At 39.1% G+C, this 12,573-nt stretch overlaps 1 protein-coding gene across 1 annotated transcript in view; it reads left to right on the forward strand.

The window, feature by feature from the left end:
• LOC122073703 overlaps positions 1 to 8,524 on the forward strand; it is a 35,027-nt gene extending 26,503 nt beyond the window's left edge. The window contains exon 2 of the mRNA XM_042638327.1: positions 8,135 to 8,524. The gene's annotated coding sequence lies outside the window, so the exon portion shown is untranslated. The remainder of the gene's footprint in view (positions 1 to 8,134) is intronic.
• Positions 8,525 to 12,573: the final 4,049 nt, after the last annotated feature.

A 12,573-nucleotide genomic window follows, 5' to 3' on the forward strand; every position in this document is an offset into this window, starting at 1 on the left:
AATCTCCATTAAACTTCTATATGTTAACAAAATCTCCATTCCTCTTTAATACTTGGTTTTCTGTTGATTGAGTGAGCCCATAAGCGATCAGATCTAGGGTTTTCGTGGATTGCATTGGTATTAGAGTTGAACTGGCTATGGATACCTACGTTTTCAAGCCCTGAGTTTGTTTGCCCAATAGAAAACTTGCTATTTTATTCATGGATGAAGGGGCAAAGTGAACATTGTCTCGCGTTTTGTGGTGGAGATATTATCGAAGACCATTGAGATTATCATTGAATCTAGAGATGATGCTTTAGTCAAATTTTCAGTTTCACAATATTGTGATGGTGCCTATTGTGAGATATTTGAATGATTGGATCTTTCAAATGCATCATTAAAGTGGGTTGAGAGTGGTTGGAAGCACGAAGGGGCATTGTTGATCGCGACAAAAAATTGTGCACCTTACATCCTTATCAAATGCTCCTCGTATTTGTTTTTTCAAAGGCTGATGAACTATGAGCAGACCCAAAGGAGGCGGTGCCAACAGTGTAGCTGCAAGAAGAGCCAAAAGGGTCAAGACAGAACTGCTCTAATGAGGGGCAACATGTAACTTAAAGGGGGATGAGATGATTATTTTGGGTGCAGCAACAACAAAGTTTGCTGTTATGTTGAATGGCCTACATATTGGGTTTGTTATTCCTCATATATTTCAAGATGAGGGTGCGCCTTCAATGCTTTGTCATCTGAACTTGATTTATGAAATTGGTGAAGCATGAGACATTCTTCCCAGCTCTACTATTTTAATCCTTTTACAAAACTCGAGGGCAAGTTTTTCTTAACACAAGGGGAATTGATGCAGTAGCTTTGCCTTGGACCGGTGTAAACCTATTTGGAGGCTTGTATCAAGATGAACTGGGTCCAACTGTGGTTTTGGTCTAATAGGATATTTATGCATTTATTTAGAGGCAATTTATTTGGATTTTATATTTGTAATTTGATATGTATTTTACACTTATCGGTCATTGTTAGCAATTAAGAGTTTGAGTTCATGATAGATATGATTAGGAATTTTTCTTTCTTTATATATGTAATACACCCCCATCAATTGGAGAAGATTTGCGTAAAGAATATGATATTTTTAATAGTTATGGAGCTGTTGAGCTTGACAATTGGATTGGTTTCCTGGGCCTGATTTCTTCTCTTCTCCTTCTTTATCTAAATCAGTAACCCTTTAAAATTATGTTTATTTACTAAATTTCCATTCCTCCTTTAATACTTAGTTTTTTTCTTGATTGGGTGGACCCATCAGCAATATGAGCTAGGGTCTTAAAACTTTGAATTGCATAAGAGGTGCTGTCCCTTAGTTTCACATCCAAAATGCATGCGTATTGTAGTTCCAACTCATCTTCATTGTTAATTCCTTTAACATGAATTTCTCTAAGTTTCTATTAAGCCCATTATTGCTTCAGAGTATTTTAGTTTTTATTTTTATTTTTTTATTATGAGGGTACTACAGTTGTGTCTTAAAACAGAATTTGCTATCACCCCACCAACTTTAAATGAGATGCCTCCAGCTTCCCCTTGTCACTGTGAACTCTTTTATCAAGACTATACTCTGCCTGCCTACGACAGTGGTATTCAAAAAGGGGGAGAGGAGATATACTTGCTTGATCTTTCTTGCTTTAGAGAGAACTTTGGAGTTGCCATTAGTGAAGATGGAGTTGGAGAGAAGATGTGGATCACTAAAACCCTCATGTTCCAACACACATTCCTAAAATGGTCACCTTTACATTTTCATGTGCATTCTTGACTCTTGAGATCTATCTCGCCAATCACCTTAAAACCTCTAATGCTTCCATCCTTCACATTACTATTGGTTTTAAAATGCTCCTACGCTTATTTTTTTATTTTTGGGGGAGGGCGGTGGTGTGGGAATTAAACCTCACCTTATACTGGCACGCGTCTCATTTGATGTTATTCGGACAATAACATCCTCCTGTACTGCAGGCCCCCTTTGAATCCAAATTCATCTATATAATCATACAAACAAAATATTATCTTAGGGGGCACTTGAAAATTCCTTGGTAATTATTTTTGGAAAAAAAAAAAAAAGAGAAGTCCTGTGAGGTAGGTCAAGGCCCATATTTGATTTTGATAAGACATGAAACCAATGGGGAATTTAGGGCTGATCAATCGAAGAAACAGGCTGGGAAATAAAAATTTGTAAGGTGGATGATAGATATAGATGTAGGCTTTCAATAGGTAGTTAGCTAGTTACTGAGTTTATGAAGTTTAGATTGAAAAATGGTTGGGGTAGTGTTTAAATGTCATTAAGAGAAATTTTGGCAATGCGATAAGAATAAAAATGAGGATGTCATAGGTAGGGGAAACACACCAGGAGATCTGGAAGCATCACACCGAGAAGACCCTTAAAGAATAGTGCATTCCAAACTAGCAGAATATGTGGAAACTCTCAAAGAATCAGCCTTTACATAGAGTCACTTGACAGGACTATATTTGGAAGCAGACCCTGACTCAAATTTCTAAATGGGTAAATCATGTTAAAAATCTAAATCTGCTATACTTTCCTATACTTTTTTCCGAATCAAATTGGAATTTGTAGACCTTGTCTTTGTTGGGTATTAACTTGAAGACTTCTTCATTGCACCAAATTACCAAAATAAAGGGATTAAGTATAGGAAAGTACTAGCACCTTTAACCTCAACTTAGAGTACCAAAATAAAATAAGGCAGCTCAAAACTAGCTTTGGACATAAAAATTTATGACCTGTCAATTTATAACTAGCTGAGAAACACATAAAAATTCACTAGATTCAAATCAGATGCCAAACAAAAATATTAAGTATATAATACTAATACTCTGTTTGATCTTTGTACTCATGAGTCATGACATCTTTCTGAAGACATCCATCATGCTTTTCCATGCCTTGGTGAACAATGAAGTCAACTACCAGTGGTGCTCAAGTGTGCAAATGTGGAAAGCATTTCCTTGCTCCTTGGCCTGACCTGCTTTGTATCCTACATCACTTAATGATTTATCATAATTTCTTTGTTTTCTTGCTCCTGTGTGGATATGCTTAATCATTAATTGTTGACATTGTCAATATATGAAGGATCAGAGTTTATGAGCATATTCAAGGGGTTAGTAGATAAGCTGTTTTTTGCCTCTTTAAAGGCCTGACCTGTTTTGTACATTGCATCGGTTAATAACTAATATAAGCTATTGTAGTAATACCTCTACTAAGACATTGTTTATTGCCCCTTTATGGATATGTTTGATCGTTAATTTGTGACATTGTCACTCAGTACCTATACATGATAGTTTATATACATTTTAAAGGGTATTTTAGTACCAAGCTAACTCTTGCCTCTTCATAGGTTAAAGAGCTTTGAAAAATCAATCCTAGAAAGTCTATAGCTATAATGTGGTATTTTTCTGTGGTAATTTGACCTAGGTAGTTTTTTTGTCTTGATTTTAGTGAGGGCAGAACTGCAGATAATGCCTGTTTACAGTTTCAGCCCTTTAATGCTGTTTAAAATATGTAAATATTTATTATACTTGTGTCTATGAAAATAGAAGGGAAAATGTTGTACTCCTTTTTTTCCTTCTATTTTCCATATATGTAAGTATACTAAATACTTACATATTTTAAACAGATTTTTTTTCTTCTTTATATTTATAATTTTGTTTCATAATTATATTATATGTTATGATGATGATGAACTTAGTTAGTTTATTCACTTTATTGATTCTTTTTTTTGATGAATATCTTGCATTGGTATGAATCTTTAATATTTATTTAGCATATAAGTAGAATTGTATAATTTTCAATATGCTCTTTGTGCCAAATAAAATGGTTTCATAAAAAAAAAGACTAGAATGCTTTATTCGATAAGGCAATGCCTTATATGCCCGCACTATCGCCAAAGCTCTTTGGAAGACCCTCAAATGCCTCGGTCGCCTTTCCGCCTTAATAAATATGGCTTGTATAGAGTGGATAAGGAAAGCCATAACAAGAGAATTTGCACACTCCCATTTACCTGTGGTAGGCCGCTTTGTGTCTCTGGTAAAATACCCATAATAACCATGGGATTTGATGGAGATACAACATGAGCATCACATATGATAGTTGGCTCCATCAAGCTTGATAGCACATGGACGGAATGTGGGAAGGGTGCCAGTGGAGTTGTCTCCACCAATGGATGCAATCGAGCTTGCAGATCTGGACATGGTTCCCACTTAAAGAGGCTGTAGGGATGGAGACTAGCTAGAACAAGCTAATACACCCACTGAAGCAGCAGAAGCACCACAAAGAAGGGAAAAAACGCTGAAAACCCCAAAAATCAACAAGGGTGAAACCCTGATTAATTGATTTTCTCTAGTTATGGAATCTGAGATGGAAAAGTGGCTAGCACAAGCGACATAGCAGGTGAACAGCACCAGAGGAAGCCATCGTTAACACAAATCGATGCAAAAAGCAGGGAAAACAAAATCCTGACATAAAAAAATCGATTAAGGTGAAAACCCTGAAATCGATATAGGTGAAAAAGGGGCTGGATCCCTCTAATCATCAGGTAAGTAGATCTGAGAGCCCAGACAAAGGAGAAGAGAAGAGGTAGAGAGTCCCTCGGTAGTTTAGAGAAGCACCACTGAGAGAGAGGGAGGGAGGGAGGAACTGATCCCGAGGTTGAGAAAGAGAGAGAGAGGCAAGAGAGAGGTGGTAGCGCTCTAGGGTTAGGGTTTGGGTCTCCCCTTTGATACCATGTTGAGAGGAAATAATAACTTGTGTCTAATGGACACAAGCCAACTCTTTTTATAATATGGAAGAAAACATTCCAGAAATAAGTACAAGTCTAAAATACCTCTAAAAGACAATTCTACACTTGTACCCATTTACAACAGTAAAATAATAATGGCTAACTTAGACTATGACTCAACTTGGACTTCTCCAACTCTTAACACAATCTCCCTCTCACGGTACAATATTCAACAAAAGTTATGAAATAGGACGTCTACAACATGTAGAGTGTGTACAACATATACTGCCCCTTCCAAAGAAAAAACTGTACATGGAATGAAAAAACAAAATCCTTTGAAGCAAGGACCACCAATGTATGCCAAGTTCCTTGATGCTGATATCTCCAAATTCTTTAGATGCAACACCTAGTCAGCTAATGTTTCATCCAATATAAATGCATAAATGAGTAAAACTTCTCTTACCTTAAAAATTCTTATGTTCCTTTCATTAGGAATCATAGTTGTCATGGCATCACCAAGGCGGCGATTTGGCGTCTTGGCAGAAAAAGAAGTTCATGGCAATGCTACGATTTACGTGACTCACAAATGGCGGTCGTCATTGGCTGATAGGCGTCGCCATGGCACCGCCATGGACTCCAGGTCACGCCTGATTCACTAGGCGGTCGATTTTTTGTAAAATACAGGGTGATTTTGATAGAGCTATGTTGATTTTTGATGATTTGATGTTGTTTAATGTTGGTTTTATATGTTATAGGGTATATATTGTAGGCTTGTAACATGCTAAATAACTTTAGAAAATAGGGGAAATAAAAAAGTAGCATACTAAATAAATTTAGAAAATAGGAAAAATAAAAAATGACACATGGGCGATTTGACCGCCATGACAATGCCATAATGGGCGATTCATCGCCAAATCGATTAGCCACCCCTCCACCGCCTTGGATCGATTTGACGCCGTGACAACTATGTTAGGAATAGCCCAACAAATAGCAAATGTTATTTCCTGCCAAATCACTAGTGTCTTAAGGGAAAGATGATGAAGCTTTGGCCTTGTAGGAAACAAAAGTTTCAGATGAGCTTGGGGGAAATCAGCCAGCTTTTGAACATACCTAAGAAGAAGTTCCATAAGCCATTTCAATCTCACAATAAAAAACCTAGTGTTAAGCAGTCTCTTCCTTATAGTAAAGGGAACACTTGCTAGCCAGCAAGAAGCCCTCCTTTAAAAGATTTTCTGTAAGGACATCACACAGGCAAAAAACTACGAAGTATAGATGGGGTATGGGAGGTGATGGATCTGCTAAAATCTGATTGTAGATTTGGAAGGATGGTGTTGAAGGTATGTTTCCCAGTGAAGTCCAACTATGAGATGCAATGTAAGAGACTGCTGAATGGAGGGACAACTTGAAGTTGTGGTGTAACAAAAAACTCTTTGCGTGGATGGTCTTCAGCTACAGTTTTTGTCCTATAGCAATTAAACAAAAAATGCTTTCAACGTGTTAGCAAATGCTTTCTCGTTTGAAAGTGGAAGCAAATGCTGACCAGTTCCTTCTGTCAGTTGATTGTGAGGTTGCTATATTCATTTGGGGTTCTTTTAGAGCTGTGGAGTAAAATAGATCCTGCCCCTCCACATATGTGAACTTCTGGTGCATTGGTTTTGGATGGAAGAATCTTGAGGAGCTGGTTTCTAGCGTTATTACATATTTGTAAAGAACATGTAAAATAAGGCTATTTGATGACTAGAAGGGAGAAGTTCCAAAATTATGCTTGAATATTATCTCACTTCTCTTTGGTTAGTACTTTGAAGGATAGGGAAATAATTTTGTCCGCCAATGACATAGTTTGGAAAGAGTGGATTTCATAAAGGTCTTGTGTTTATTTTGTACATTTTTCAAAGAGATTTCTCTAAATTTCATATGTATGTAGATAAGGTAGAGGGTTGGGCACGCTGCTAGCTATCCTGGAGCTAATGGCTTAACCAATGGGGGCTAGGATGGGAGGGGCATTGGGGTCATTTCCAAAGGGGAGGGAGAAAGAGGGACATAAGGTGCCCAGCCTATTACCTACATATATATCTAGGACTGTTGTATGACAGCCCATGATGTATGGAGTGGAATGTTGGGCTGTTAAAAGTGTCATATTGCGAAACTATGTGTGGCAGAGATGGGGATGTTAAGATGGATGTGTGGAAAAACTAGGAAGGACAAAGTACGGAATGAGTGTATTAAAGCTGATTTGGGAGTTGCCTCGATCAACGATAAGCTCTGAGAAAGTTGTTTGAGGTAGTATGCTCATGTTTAATGGAGGCCTAGGGATACCTCAGCAAGGATGAGTGATATGATTCAGATTGAAGGTGCTAAAAGATCTAGAGGCAGGCCTAAAGCGACTATAGGTGAAGTTTTGAGAAATGACATGCATAGTTTGGATCTTGTACGAAGTGTAAACTCGGATAGAACCTATAGGAGAGCAAAGATCCATGTAGCCGACCCCATCTAGCTGTGTTTCTCCTAGCTTGCCAAGCTGTCCTCTTTCCTCTTATTTTCATCTTGCATTCTTCATCTTCTTATGTCTTTTTCATTTTCATTTTCATATTCCATCTCATTTCTTATCCATTTTTCACATCTTTTCTTCCTCCTCTTCTATTTAGACTTCAGTCTTTAACTACTTTGTTTTGTTGGATCCATGTAGCCGACTCCATTAAGTTGGGATAAGGCTGAGTTTGTTGTTGATGTGTGTGTATATATATATATATATATATATATATATTTTTTCCCTTCAAAGATAACACACTTTTTTTTAATGAGGGTAATCCTGTCATTTCACTTAAATACTGCATTGAATAACTTTTGATTTTTTTTGAAAACCCTTTTTTTACCCCTGTATTGAATAACTTTGGGGAATAAGACAAAGGGCAATTAAAATAAACTTACTTTGGCAACTCATTTTAAAGGTCCTCATTTTGCATTTGAAAGAATGCCTTGGTCACTTGGCAACTCAAGTGGATTCCATAAGCTGAAGGTTATAAATTTTTTACTACTGCCATCAGTTGCAAAGATTTTAGGGGTTGTTGCTTGGTGCAATTGCACAAACTTGGGCTAGAAACATGAAGACCTGGGTTCAAGTCTGAGGGTGGAGCCCACCCTTCGTAGGCCCCTATAAAAATGAAACTCATGGGCTACAGCATTTTACTTGCAAAGATTTTTTCTTTTTTTTTGGTTTGGGTTGGGGGTGGGGGGGGGGGGGTGATGTTTTAACTGTCAAACAGCTATTTCTCTTTTTTGCACTTGCTTAGATGTTCTATCCCTGAGAGAAACTTTCTCGACTGTGTGCGTAGTTCAACTTCACTGGTTTATTGATGATGGTCTTAATTTTGCAGGAGATATGATGACCTGCCAATACATCTCCTAATTATAGAGTGGTGAAGCAACTAGCGATTGAAGAACTTAGTAGTCTTGTTTTCATCCTTTTGTATATACTCCAGAATAATTTAGGATACCCCAGAGAAGTCCGAGGGATTGAAAGTTGCAGGAACTGATTCTTTATTAATTGGAAGTGTGGTACATAGTTTAGTTTCATTCGATGCTTAGTAGTGTTCTCAAGGACAGCTGACAATGGTGCATTGAAATTTGTTGTCCATACTTTGTAAATTAATAATTACCGTGTTACTTCTTTTGTTTTTTTGGTGCTAAGAGTCAGCAAAAGTATGCATTAATTACTGTGTTACTTTTAATGTCTATTTGAATGAAGGATTAATTCTTTTCAACAAGTAACTGCTTCTATGAGATAGTGTGCATAAATACAGCTACTATCCTCCTAGTTTTACTTTATTTTATTTGTTCTCAATCAACCTAAAAGTCCCAACTTGAAATACATGGGAGAACCATTGTATCTGTCTTGATCATTGCTGTCATTTTGCACCAATTGCTTTGCTCCCCCACCTCCAGGTAAGTACTGAACTTTCCTTTTCACCAAAAAAAAAAAAAAATTCCTCTTTCTTTCTCTTATTCTTCTTCGAATTTTTTTTTTTTTTTTTTGTGAGCTTGATAAATGAAAAATGTAATATAACCATTGCCATCTGCAAGTTGGACATTCATGATTTTCATGCTCAAATTTGAGAGAGAGTGCTGAGATTTATCGAATCCGGTCATAACCTGTACACAAGAAGAGTTATGAAGTCGGTAAAATGTAGTATATAAACTGCAAGAAGTATGAAGAAAGATAAATGTCTTTATTCTCTCCATGGATGTTACTCAGGCCCACGTAGTTTCTGTGGTTCCCTTTTTTTTTTCTTCTTCTCCACTTGGATTGGATGCAAATCAGACCTCATCTTATCTGGTCGTTTTTCAACCCACTTGCACTCCTGTTTTGTACAATCTTTCTACAATTACCGTAGTTTAGTCTGCTGCTTCAAACCATGCTGTCCCATCTCTGGTCCACCTACCTAGAGAAATTATCTTCTCATATATATATATATATAGATACCAACATTAACTTTCATTTGTTTCACGATGAAACAAAGAGAGAGAGAGAGAGATCAAAATGGAGACATTTGCTTTTATTGTACCTAATATTCCCTCATAATTTTTTTGGTAAAACCCTTATAATTCATAACATCTTTTCAAATCCTATTCTTTTTCTTTTCTTTTCTAATTTTTTATTCTTTATAATGGAAAACTTTTCAATCATGAGTGAATTGATTATCATATTTTTTAGAGAAAAGAATGATACATGATCATGCATTATTGAGCTTAGACACATTGGGATTGAAATGACCATTCTATCACCTGTTGGACATTTATGTTTAGACTTACGTTCCCATTAATCCCGCATTAGTGTAGAAACCAAGTGACCAAGTAGCATTCTCTCTCCCATATTATGCGATCTATCCAATGAATGACCTCAGTGTTTATATATATATATATATATATAGGGAGAGGGATGGGTATGCTAGCGTAGTACCTAGGAATTAGGACTGCTAGCGGGATTTTGATCGTAGGATTTGATCAATTTAAATTAAACTGTTGGATGGAGAGAAGATAAACAAATTTTCAATCCACGGTTACTACACCTTTCCTCTCTCTCTCTCTCTCTCTCTCTCTCTCTCTCTCTCTCTCTCTCTCTCTCTCTCTCTCTTCTTGTCGGAAAAGTGATTCCTTTTACTAGATCCAACCGGAGAAAGCGAACTTCGGTCAAGGATCCATCGCCGATGAGCTTTCCAATCCTCTCCTATGCCATGTCCCGGATCACCCCTGGCTGCTCAGTTCCCTTATCAGGCATCGGCACCGACACTAGTTCTGGCTCCGCGCATGTTGATATCGAGCAACCATCGCCACCATTGATGGAGCAGATGCCTCGTTTGAAGGACCCAGGGCTCTTGGCCGCCATGACCAAGGCAGTCATCGATGTTGCCCATAGCCAATCGGTCCACGGTCACTGAAATGATTTCAGCACTGGAAATTGTTTCCAAAGACCCCTCCAATCCGACTTCATCGATCATTGGTCTGTTCTCGTGCTCCTGTTTCCTCTCGTAAAACTGAGCTCCAGCGAAATCTAACATAAGCGTGATCAGTGAAGCAATCACGGCGATGAACCCAGCGAAGGGAAATTTTGACCATGGATTTTTAGCCAAGCAAGGGTCGGATTTATCAGTCATCTCTTTGTTCGGAGGGTTTAACAGGAGCAGCAGTTCCATCAACAGTTTCAGGCGTAGTGGTCCCCAAAGAGATTGTAGCAACGGTGGTTACAATAGCGGTTCCCAATAGGGGAATGGTTTTGGCGGTGGTTTCCAGAGGAGTGATTTCAATGGCAGTGGTTTCCAGAGGAGTGATTTTGACTGTAGTGGTTTCCTAAGGAGTGACTTCGATAATGGTGGTTTCTAGGGGAGTGATTTCTTCAGCGGTGGTTTCCAGGGGAGTAATTTCGACGATGGTGTCTGCCAAGGAGGTGGTTGCAACTAGAGTGATTTCTTCAGCAGTGGTTTTTGGGGGGAGTAATTTTGACGATGATGTCAACTGTGGAGGTGGTCTCAATTGGAGTCTTAGAGGAGGTGATTTCGATGGTGTGATCAACGAAGCAATCATGGCAATGAACCTAGAGAAGGGGTCGTGGTCAAAATTGCGATCTGGACACTGCCGTTTCCAATGATAAACCAGCTGCTAGCCCGGAGCTTGGCAAACTCCCTGTGATTGAAACTTTTGGAGCCTCCGCTAGTGTTGTAGGAATGTTTGAACTTGCTGGCAGCAGTGATGCGGCATACTGGGCGGAGAAGGGGTTGTGGGTTGGGGGAGTAGTACCATGGAGCAGTGGTATTGGATAGGTTTTGTAAGACCTCGCCACATGAATGGGTGAGATTTTTTATGTTTCATCTAATGGTTAAAATCCCGCTAGCATACCTTATTCCTAAGTATTAGGCTAGCATACCTGTCCTTCTCCCATATATAGGTATGCTAGCGTAGTACCTAGGAATTAGAAATGCTAGCGGGATTTTGACCGTAGGATTTGTTGAACTTGAATTGAACCATTGGATGGAGAGAAGATATACAAATTTTTAATCCACGATTGCAACACCTTTTCTCTCTCCCTTTCTCTCTCTTCTCGTCGAAAAAGCATTCATTTTACCGTATCCAACCAGAGAAAGGGAACTCCGGTAGGATCTTTTACCAGATGCAATTGGAGAAAGCGAACTTTGGTGGGATCTATTTTCATTTTCTATAATCGAAGCAGAGTATGAGAGAGAAGGTAGTGGAGATAAATCATCAGGTCTAGGAGGAAAGAGGGAGAGAGAACCGGAGCCGGAGGTGGTGGAGGGAAGGGAGCTCGCACATCTATGCTGTCGCTACCGCTACTGCCACAGTTGTTGCCACTGCCGCTGCTGCCGCCTCTGTTGTCGCCACCATTTCTTCCCCCACTGCTATTGCCGCTGTCACACCCCGTTCTCACAGAACCGGGCCAGTGATCGGGTTAACACTGGTTAACCCAAATTTGCCAGGATCATCAGATACTGTATTCCACCACAACATACACACAACTAATATAAGCTCATCAGATCAGCGGAAGACTAAGTTTTACCTGTGAATAAATCCCATATACTTGATACCTGAATTGTGATACAATAATTATATACATGTGGGCCCGAAGGCATGATAATTACACAAGAACAGTACAATTCATATATCAAGTATATAAAGGAAATCATCAAAATAATCAAAGTACACAGCTCGGCTCGGCAACAAAGGCTAGAGCTCATCTCGGCATCAAGGGTTAAGCCCAGCTCGGCATCACATAGAAGAGCTCAGCTCAGCCTCAGAACTGCTATCCCACAGCACAACTCTCACACAAGCAGTCAGTGCCGTGCTTTAACTCCTCAGGGGTCCACCAGTCCTTTTCAGGAAACTCGACTGTGGGACCCACCCCGTGCTCCTCAGATGTATGACTTGAAAAATCATCTAAAAAGGGGTGTACACGTGGGATGAGCTCACTAGCTCAGTAAGTGGTAAGATGGACCACACAGCAGTCCACACATCAAAACACAACCATATGCACTACATGCCATGCTATACATTTTAAATCACATCCACCTAAGCAACATTACTAATTCTTCGGTTTTAGTGCTACTACAGCCACAGTGCGCGTATACTCCGGGTACGAGCCACGAACTCCCTCCCGCGATACGCCCATAGGGCTGTCGAAGAAGGCCCACCGTGAGTACTCGAAAAAGTAAAGACAATGCCGTCCACCGGCTCTCAACAGAAATGTAAATGACTGAAAATAAAGGTGCTGACTCCAGCAATTTAAAAGCAGTACGATTGGCCCTCT

This window comes from Macadamia integrifolia, chromosome 3 (genome assembly GCF_013358625.1).
Source record: "Macadamia integrifolia cultivar HAES 741 chromosome 3, SCU_Mint_v3, whole genome shotgun sequence".
NCBI classification, from domain to species: Eukaryota; Viridiplantae; Streptophyta; class Magnoliopsida; order Proteales; family Proteaceae; genus Macadamia; species Macadamia integrifolia.